The sequence below is a fragment of the Pangasianodon hypophthalmus genome, chromosome 4, assembly GCF_027358585.1.
Source record: "Pangasianodon hypophthalmus isolate fPanHyp1 chromosome 4, fPanHyp1.pri, whole genome shotgun sequence".
In the NCBI taxonomy this organism is placed as follows: Eukaryota; Metazoa; Chordata; class Actinopteri; order Siluriformes; family Pangasiidae; genus Pangasianodon; species Pangasianodon hypophthalmus.
The window spans coordinates 10769993-10779692 of NC_069713.1; the positions used below are offsets into that span (position 1 = coordinate 10769993).

Genomic DNA, 9700 nt, shown 5'->3' on the forward strand with positions numbered 1-9700 from the left:
TCCCATACTTATCGATACATATATGTGACCTAAGCACACATACTTACTATGTAATTCATAACAGATTGCCTTCCACTGATTAAGAACATTAGTTAATTAAAATTTGGCCCAAGTAGTTTAATATTAACTCCTGCATTGCTCTGTTGATGCTAAGTGAAATCAAAATGATGGGGGTTTATCATATTCATTTAAACAGTATGAAGCTAATGGACAAATTATGGGGACACAAGCACATGGTGACAAATGCACCTTATCTAATAATGTTTCATTTCAAGATTAGGCTTGTGAGTGTAAACATTTAGCCTTAGCTTTACTACAGAATCCTGATTATGATGTTTAAAGGTCTAAATTGTTTAGCTGTGGGATATCTTGTTGATCTCCTGAAGCAGTAGAGTCCATGTTAAGCACTTCAAAAAAGTGAGGCAGGCTACTGTTAATCCCAAGGATCACTCTCAGCTCAGCTGGTGGAAAAAGATGCTCCAAAGCTCAACAGAGCCTTTTATATCCAAATAAAAACTTATTGATTTAAAGTCCATTCATTAGTGATTGTACATTTACTTATGCCTAATTATAAAGAGCTTGTTTTCAAGTTCCCTAGAGGACTAGTGGTTAGGCCACAGTGCTCTCACTGCTGCGCCCTGGGTGTGATTCCCGGCCAGGGAACCAACCGCAGCCACTGGGGTTGCATGCAGCAGTGTGCTGTCAGTGCCAGTCTCAAACCCGGATAAAATTGGGGAGGGTTGCGTCAGGAAAGGCGTGTGGCGTAAAAACTGTGCCAAATCAAATACGCGGACCAATGATCCGCTGTGGTGACCCCTAAAGGGAGCAGCTAGAAGAAGAACAACAACATAAATAGTTTGCTTTCAACTGCCTAATCTTTTATATGTAAAGCACAAAACATTTTTTAACTGAAAATGCCAAATATAAATAATAATAATAATAATTATTTTATATGTAAAGCACGAAAAATTAACTCAAAAGGCTAAAAATAAATTACTACTATACTATTATTATTATTATTATTATTATTATTATTATTATTATTATTATTACTCACAATCAAAATCCAGGTTTATATTGAATCTAGCCAGGAGCTCAATCAAGTTAAATTTAGAAAATTTAATTTTAGTCCATTAATTTAACTTTAAAAGGTTTGAAACCATATAAATGAGTGATGCTGTATGGAAGTGCTGGAGTCTCATGGTATAAGGCTCTCTCTCTCCTGCCCCAACTGTCCCATTCTTATCCTGCAGCTCTTTCTTATGAACTTTGCAGGCCCAGTACACATACAATTTTTGAATGTGCTCGATCTATGAAAGCATAAGACATACATGACTTGTTTTTACTGACTAATTACTTCTGGTGTACATTTTGTAATGTAACAACATACACAAACACTCTCTCTGTAATGTTCTGTTTTTACTACTACAGTTAGTTTAGTCATTTACATTCAGTCCATGAAGTGCACCTTGATGAATGCTTTTGTGACTATTTCTTGAAGTCACTTTTCACTCTTTTGTACTCAGCAGAGCTGGAGTGCAGAAGTGGCCTTGTTGTTATGCAGCTGCTGAATTGACAGCTGCTGCGGTGCACACAATTTGCTGCAGTCTGGTCTTTACACAGAAGGATGCTGAGAGGTAGAGAACAGTTATTGATGATGATGATAAGATGCTTTTTATGGTGGATCTGTAAAACTGAGACAGAACTGGGAGATGAGATGAGAACATTCACTTATGAGCTTTCCTGGTTATGATTGTTGGGTTTATTTCCCATTTAAGGTCTTTGAAGGCCCTGGTTCCTAGGAATTTGAAAGACTCGACCTTACTCATTGGTTGTTAGTTTCCAGGGGGTGATGGGGAGCTGGGTTCTTACAAAAATCAATCACCATCTATATTGTATTTTGTGTATTGAGCTCCAGGTTGTTCTCTGTACATCATGAAACCAAATTCCACCAAGTACCACTTCTTTCCAACAGGCAGACTCTTCGTTGTTGCTTATGAGGTCTATTATGGCTGTGTCATTTGTGAATTTTATCAGCTTGAAGGAAGGGTCACTGGATGTGCATTCATTGGTGTACATTGGAGTACAGGAGAGGTGAGAGCACACAGCCTTGTGAAACCCCTGTGCTGATGGATAGGGCTTCTGACTGGTAGGGTCCCAGCACACACGAACTGCCTCCTGTCTGTTAGGATGTCAACAATCCACTGGCAGAGGGAGAGTCCACGATCAGAAGTAGCAGTAGCAGTTTCCTTTAGAGTCATTCTGACATAACTGCATTAAAAAGGCAGAGCTAAAGTCTCCAAACATGATTCTGCCATAGGAGTCTGGGTTGTCCAGATAATTGAGGACATAATGTAGACTCAGCTTAACTGCATCAGCTGAGAGATTTGCTCTATAAGCAAACTGCATTGGGTCAAGGTGTTCAGACCTGAAGCGAATAACATTGATTATCTTGTAACATTAGTCACGTTTACATGGACACTTTTTGTTTCAATCGGAATGAAATCAATCAGATTGATTAATCCGATTGCAGTGTTTACAAGAAAGCTGAATAAAGTAATCGGGTTGATATGCGCGTTTACATGACAGAATCTTCTGACATGCGCACAGTGCACGATTACACGTTTCCCGCCGTTCCAACACGCAGATACTAGCAGCCACTCTCTTGCCATTGCTTTTTTTTTTCGTCTTAAAAAGCGGACTTAACATTTGCCTATTTCAGCTGCTAATTAGAAGACGACGAGCGCATGATGTTTTGTGCGGTGCTGCGTGTATTTATCAAGCAATTAAAATGCCCCTTCCCGAGCCCAGAACAAGGCATCTGTGGATGAGGGTCCGAAGCAAGGACTGGTGGGACAACGTTGTCTTGCACCACTTCACAAACGAGGAGTGGAAGGAGAATTTTAGGATGACACGACAGTCATTTATGACACTATGCTCAATGGTGGAGGGGAACATGGCACCTGGTGAGGCTACGGTCAGAGCCCCAATACCGCTGACAGCCGTGCGTCATACGTCATTACGTGATTTGTACGTCATTGCACATGCGCAGAACTATCTGGTTTCATTTTCAACCCGATGAAGTGTTTATATGTCCTCTCCATCGGATTAGAAAAGGTTTAAACCACCCCTTACGATCCGAATGAAATTTTAATCGGTTTTGGCCAATTCATTCCGATTGACGTGTTTACATGTGACTTTTTAGATCTGATTGTGCTTCTAGTCCAATTACGATCGGATTATTAGTGTCCATGTAAACGTAGCTATTGATGCATGTCATGGTTTGGGATATATTAGACGGTAAGTAAACATAAACAAACAGTTCTTGTAATCAGTGTGTTGGATGTGGGAGAAATGGGCAGGTGTGAAGGCCTATGTGACATTGAGAAGGGCCAAATCCTTATAGCCAGACAACTGGGTGACAGCAAGGCTTGTGGGGTGCTCCTGGCCAGCAGTGGTGAGTACCTACCCGCAGTGGTCCGAGGAAGGACAAACCATGAACCAGTGACAGGGTGTTGGGCCCAGAGTTCTTTGATACACAAGGTCAGTGAAGGCTATCCTGTCTGGTCTGAACTGACAGAATGGTTACTGGTGGACAAGTCAAAGAAAATTTTAATGATGGTTAGAGGAGAAATGTGTCAGAGCACACAGTGCATGGCATCCTGCTGCGCATGGGACTGTGTAGCTGCAGACCAAAGTGCTCACAATGGTCATGTGACTGTCAGAACTGGACCTTGTTGAAGAGTTCAAGGTGATTCTCTGGCCTCCAAATTCCTTCTGCTAACAACTTGGTGCCAGATACTACAGGGCACTTTCAGAGGTCTTGTAGAGTCCACGCCATGGACGCTGGTTAGAACTGTTTTTGTGGGATGCAGAGGACCCACAGCATACTTGGCGGGCTGTCTTAATGTTTTAGCAATGTATATTAAAAACAATCTTGCCATTTTCCTGGACTCACATCATACAGCACTTACGCATTTGAAGGAAAAGGACACCTCTGTAAAAATGCTGTTTATCCAAATTAGCTCAGCATTTTTAAAAACCCATCATCCTCTCCATGCTTTTTTAGCACAGCATTAAAAAAATCATCCTCTCCAGGCTTGTATGTTCTGTATTCTGAGAATTAATAAAACACTCTGGACTGAACTTCCTGCAGATCTCAGGCTGTTGGATGATCACACTTCTTACACTTACTCTTTACACAGGCTGTTTATGTGGATGTATATCTCATCGTTATCACCATTATCAAGTTTCAAGATGAAACTCATTTCAAAGTGGTTCACTGACAACAATCTCTCCCTTAATATCAACAAAACCAAAAGAATTACCTAAAGACTGTACTTCTCAAAAACATGTCTCACCCTTCTTCAGTAGATAATCTCACCTGGATACTGGTCACTTACTGTGAACTTTTTGTACCAAGGAACTGCTGTTGTAATCATAAAGACTGGCCTGTGCTCATTCCCTCCTATTCACAATATTCTCATACTGAACATTGCTTCAATACTTTTAGTACTGTTTGCCTTTAGAGTATACAGTTGTAGAGGAGTAATTTATAATTCAACTATTTAGTCTCACCCAGAACAGAAGGGGTTTCCTTTTGGATTTGGTTCTTCTCAAGGTTTCTTTCTTTGTCATCATTTTTTCCCTTGCTACTATCACCTATGGCTTCCTCATTAGGGATCTAAATATAAATCTACATCAGGAATTCTGTAAAGCTTCTTTGTAACAATGTCTATTTTTACGTAGACATTGTCTACTCTGATTCATGGGCCTAATCTGGTTAGGACTGTATAAATCTGTAGTGTGGTCTAGTCATATGCAGCTTTAATTTCTATATATATAGTGATCTCAACTTGAAGTTAACACAAGGTCTTTGGTGTTTACTGCTGTTATTGCTGATGTCTCCAAATACCAGAAGAAGCTGACATCTGGGCAAGGGGATGGTGATTTCATCAATTTCAGAGCTTAGCGTTAGAAAGGCAGCTGTGGGAGCCAATGTAAAATGCTTATAAATAGTTCAATTATTGTAGTGAAACATGCAGGAACCTTATGCCTAATAATGAAACCAATACTTTAAAACACACATTTGTCCTGTCATGTGTTATCCACCATTATTATATTCAAAATCCAGTATAGACTGCCATGTAGATCTAAGTTGTTCTTCTTTCGGCTGCTCGTGTTAGGGGTCGCTGCAGGGGATCACTGGTCCGCATATTTGATTTGGCACAGTTTTTATGCCAGATGCCCTTCCTGATGCAACCTTCCCGAATTTTATCCGGGCTTGGGACCTACACTGGGAGTGCACTGTATGTAGATTGAAATGAAAATAACAGTGGAAAATCTTAAATAATTGTTGTGACTTTAGAGCCACCTTGTGGTAGTTACATTTACATTTACATTTATGGCATTTGGCAGATGCCCTTATCCAGAGCTACTTACATTTATCTCATTTATACAACTGAGCAGCTGAGGGTTAAGGGCCTTGCTCAAGGGCCCAGCAGTGGCAGCTTGGTGGTGGTCCAGGAGGAACATTGTTTCATTTCACTGTGTACTGTGCTAGCTTTATATGGTTGAAATGACAATAAAGCCACTTGACTTGACTTGGCAAGTTTAAAATTTGCACTTGCCGAACACTTTATTAGGAACACTGTACTAATACTCAGTAGGGCCTCTATTTGCTCTCAAAACACTGAAGAGGCCACTGAAGAACACTGAACTCACTGTCACGCTTGTGAATCCAGTTTCAGATGTCTTTTGCTTGGTGACATGGCGCATTATCATGCTGGAAGTAGTCATTAGAAGATGGGTTAATTGTGGCCATGAAGGGATGCACATGGTCAGCAACAATACTCAAATAGGCTGTGGCATTCAAGCGATGATTGATTGGCATTAACGAGCCCAAAGTGTGCCAAGAAAACATTCCCCACACCATTACACCATGTCCACCAGCTGGGACTGTTTACACAAGGCAGACTGTGTCCATGGTTTCATGCTGTTGGCATCAAATTCTGAGCCTACCATCTGTGTGCCTCAGCAGAAATCAAGACTCATCAGACCAGGCTATGTTTTTCCAGTCTTCAACTGTCCAGTTTTGATGAGCCTGTGCCTACTGCAGCCTCAGCTTCCTGTTCTTGGCTGACAAAACTGGAACCCAACATGGTCTTCTGCTGTTGTAGTCCGTCTGCTTCAAGGTTTGATGTGTTGTGCATTCTGAGATGCTGTTCTGCTCACCACAATTGTACAGAGTGGTTATGTGAGTTACTGTAGCCTTTCTGTCAGCTCAAACCAATCTGGCCATTCTCCATTGATGAGAGAGGTCAACAGAGAATGGCCAGACTGGTCCGAGCTGACAGAAAGGATACAGAACTGCCGCTCACTGGATGTTTTTTCTTTACTGCACCATTCTGATTAAACTCTAGAGACTGTTGTACATGAAAATCCCGGGAGATAAGCAGTTATAGAAATACTCAAAAAGAAATACTTTTTCCCCTATTCTGATAGTTGATGTGAACATTATCCACTGGTGCTGGCCCATATTTGAAAAATAGCTGAAAAATGGCCTGCCTGATTTTATGCATTGCACTGCTGCCACACGATTGGCTGATCAGATAATTGCATGATTCAAATAAGCACTCTTTACAACCATGGTAAGCAGAAAAGCTCAGATTGTACAGCACATCAAACCTTGAGGTGGATGGGCTACAACAGCAGAAGACCACATCAGGTTCCACACCTGTCAGCCAAGAACAAGAATCTGAGGCCATAATGGGCACAGACTAACAAAACTGGACAGTTGAAGACTGGAAAAAGACCAGATGACTTTCAATGTCACACATAGCCCATTTTTAATGGCACTCTAGGTAACTATGAATTGTGCAGTTTACCTAACCAAGATGTTGTACTTGTATTATTTCAGTAAACCTCACTAAAAACAACAATAGAGTAGATTTATAACTATAACTTCCTAACTAAGTTGAGGATGCGGACCTGAAAGAAAACAGGCCAGTGGCAGTTCTAGACCATTTGAACATGTTTTATACAAACAGATCAACAAATTGACCTTTGCTCATTATTTATTCAGTCTTTTTCAGTTTTATATTGAAGTTCTGTTAAATCAACTGTATTCTGCAGTTTTTATGCTTTCTTGCAAACAATTCAACAAGTTCATCTAGGGTAAATGACTTTGCCCTCCTTTACTCAATACTTAGAACAGCTAAATTGCTCAGTCTTTGATCTGCCGTAGTGGACCTGAGATAGGTTTTCACGAGCTTTAGTGCAGAAAAACTCCACTCACAAGAAGCAGTACTAACTGAGATTGAAACAGCTTTTTTTCAAAGTTTGAAGAGCTCAAAAAAAAAAAATTTGTTATAAGACTTATAAGTGAATGATGTCAGCTCTAATACACCTAAGTCCTCAGTGTTTGAGTCATACATTCTAGCAAATGAAAACAGAGCATCCTCTTTGAGAAACACATCACTGGTGTGGTTTAGGTTTTGGATGCCATTCATTATGTCACAGTTTCTGCTGGAGAGTCATCTGTTAAGCTCAGGGAGCATCTTGTCAGTTGCAGCTGCAAGAAATGTAAGTTGTTGTTTACATTTAACTTAATATCTAATTTAGTTGGATCTTTTAAAAAGATTATTCGTATAATTCGATGTTCACCACTCAGGATTTCAAAATCCCCAAGGATATGAGTTAATATTTTTCTATTTAAAAATCATATTTAATTAAAATAAAATTTACCCCAACTGGGAGTCATAAATGATCCAGAACTCCAGTTTCAATGTTTAATCAAAATTTATGTCTACAGCTCAGCAATGTCATTATTTTTACCCTAATTTTCCACCGTGATGAATAAAGTCTTATCTTAACCTATCTCATCTTAAGTAGCATTAAATCAACATACTGGATACAACTTTGCTGGGTTAGTCTATCCAGTCTATCTAGCCCAGCAATTTTTAGAGTGTAAAAGTGTATAGCCAATCAAATGGCCTGAGTTATACGATTCTTTTTTTTTTTTTTTCTGAATTTCATAAGCTTAAAAAAAGCAAAATACCATGAACAAGCAAGTTAAAGCCTATTAGCAGAATAATAGTATTAATGAACATGAATACAAAATGCAGTTGTTAACTGGAAAAGAACAAATCATTGGTTAAGTTCTTTAACTCTTGAAATAACTCTTATAATACTTACACTTTCCATCAGAAAATAAACAGAACCCTTTCTATGCTCTCTCTCTCTCTCTCTCTCTCTCTCTCTCTCTCCCTCTCTCTCTCTCTCTCTCTCTCTCTATATATATATATATGTTCTGTACTGTTCATCCTACACACAGTCACAGGAAGCCTACCCCAGGGGAGTCAGGGCACTAGGCATGGGTGCCAACCCATCACAGGGCACAATCACACACACACTCACACACTACGGACAGTTTAGCGATGCCAATCAGCCTACAGTGCATGACTTTGGACTGGGGGAGGAAACCAGAGTACCCGGAGAAAACCCCCAAAGCACGGGGCGAAAATGTAAACTCTGCACACACAGCGTGGAGGTGGGACTCAAGCCCCCAACCACGGAGATGTGAGGCAATGCTGCTAACCACTAAGCCACTGTGCCCCCTCACAAATGTGTTTTATAACCTAAAATTATAGCTTCTTGACCCTCTAGAAAGACATTTCCATATACAGAGACAACACACACACACACATTAATCCCCTCGTAATAATAATAATAATAATAATAATAATAATAATAATAATAATAATAATAATGCATTATAAAAGTCAGAATTCAGATTCTTGCTACAGGTCACTGATCTAATAATCAAGACTTTGGCATAACCCAGTTTTTTTTTTTTTCCAGGGAAAGACCTTAGTGTGTCATTCATGAAGAATTTCTGCTTTTCAGAGGAAGATCTGATTATCTTTTATAAGAACTGACATAGTCTGTGGAGTCACTGTTACTGTAATCATTGGCAGAGGTTCAGAGCTGTCAGAACCTGTGCCAAAATGGTTCCAGTAGAACATGTTAATGTCTGTTGGAAATTCCTGAGAAACAAAAGTAAGTCTCATTGTTCATTCATATGACTGCTAAAGGTCTTGAATACAGACCTCATAGAAGAATTTCTTAATCAAGAGTATGATTTAAGTATGATTATTATATAATCCACCAGGTCCAATCAAGATATAATCAGAAATGATAAGAGATGTAGTACATTTATTGCATTTTAATCATGAAGAGAGTGTGACTTTATGTTGTGACTTTATGTTAAATCAGAATTTACAGCATATGATTTTAAAGTATATCTGTGTGTGAATCAACATTAAGTTTGTATCTTCTTTACCTGTGTAACGTGTGTGATTTCTTAAAAAAAGTGTATTGTTAAGGTTTATGAAGAATATTAATCAATATTAAACATAAAAAAAAAACTAGCTGAGCTTGCGCCACAATTAAAGAGAAGGTACAGGGATACTGAAACAATTGTGGCGAGAGGCCAGGGGAATGATTAAAAGAAAAAATGAGAAAACTCCACATTCTGTTCTAGTATTGTATAAAATCATGGGCCATGACTGTGTAAATCAAATGATCTAGACATCTCGGCTTTGTGGGCTGTTTCAATAATCTGATTTTTTGCATCTAAAACCCTTTAACTTTGGAAAGTTATTTTTCTTTACTGAGAAAAGTTTTCCACGACAACGTT

At 39.3% G+C, this 9700-nt stretch overlaps 1 protein-coding gene across 9 annotated transcripts in view; it reads left to right on the top strand.

Moving 5' to 3' along the window:
- The window catches only part of LOC113540370 (uncharacterized), a 54956-nt gene that overhangs the window by 42177 nt on the left and 3079 nt on the right, over positions 1 to 9700 (top strand). For 8 of the 9 annotated variants that reach the window (XR_008301583.1, XM_053233117.1, XM_053233119.1 and 5 more), the window contains one exon: positions 8863 to 9060. The exons of the other annotated variant lie outside the window; for it this stretch is intronic. The gene's annotated coding sequence lies outside the window, so the exon portion shown is untranslated. The remainder of the gene's footprint in view (positions 1 to 8862; positions 9061 to 9700) is intronic. 9 annotated transcript variants of the gene reach the window in all.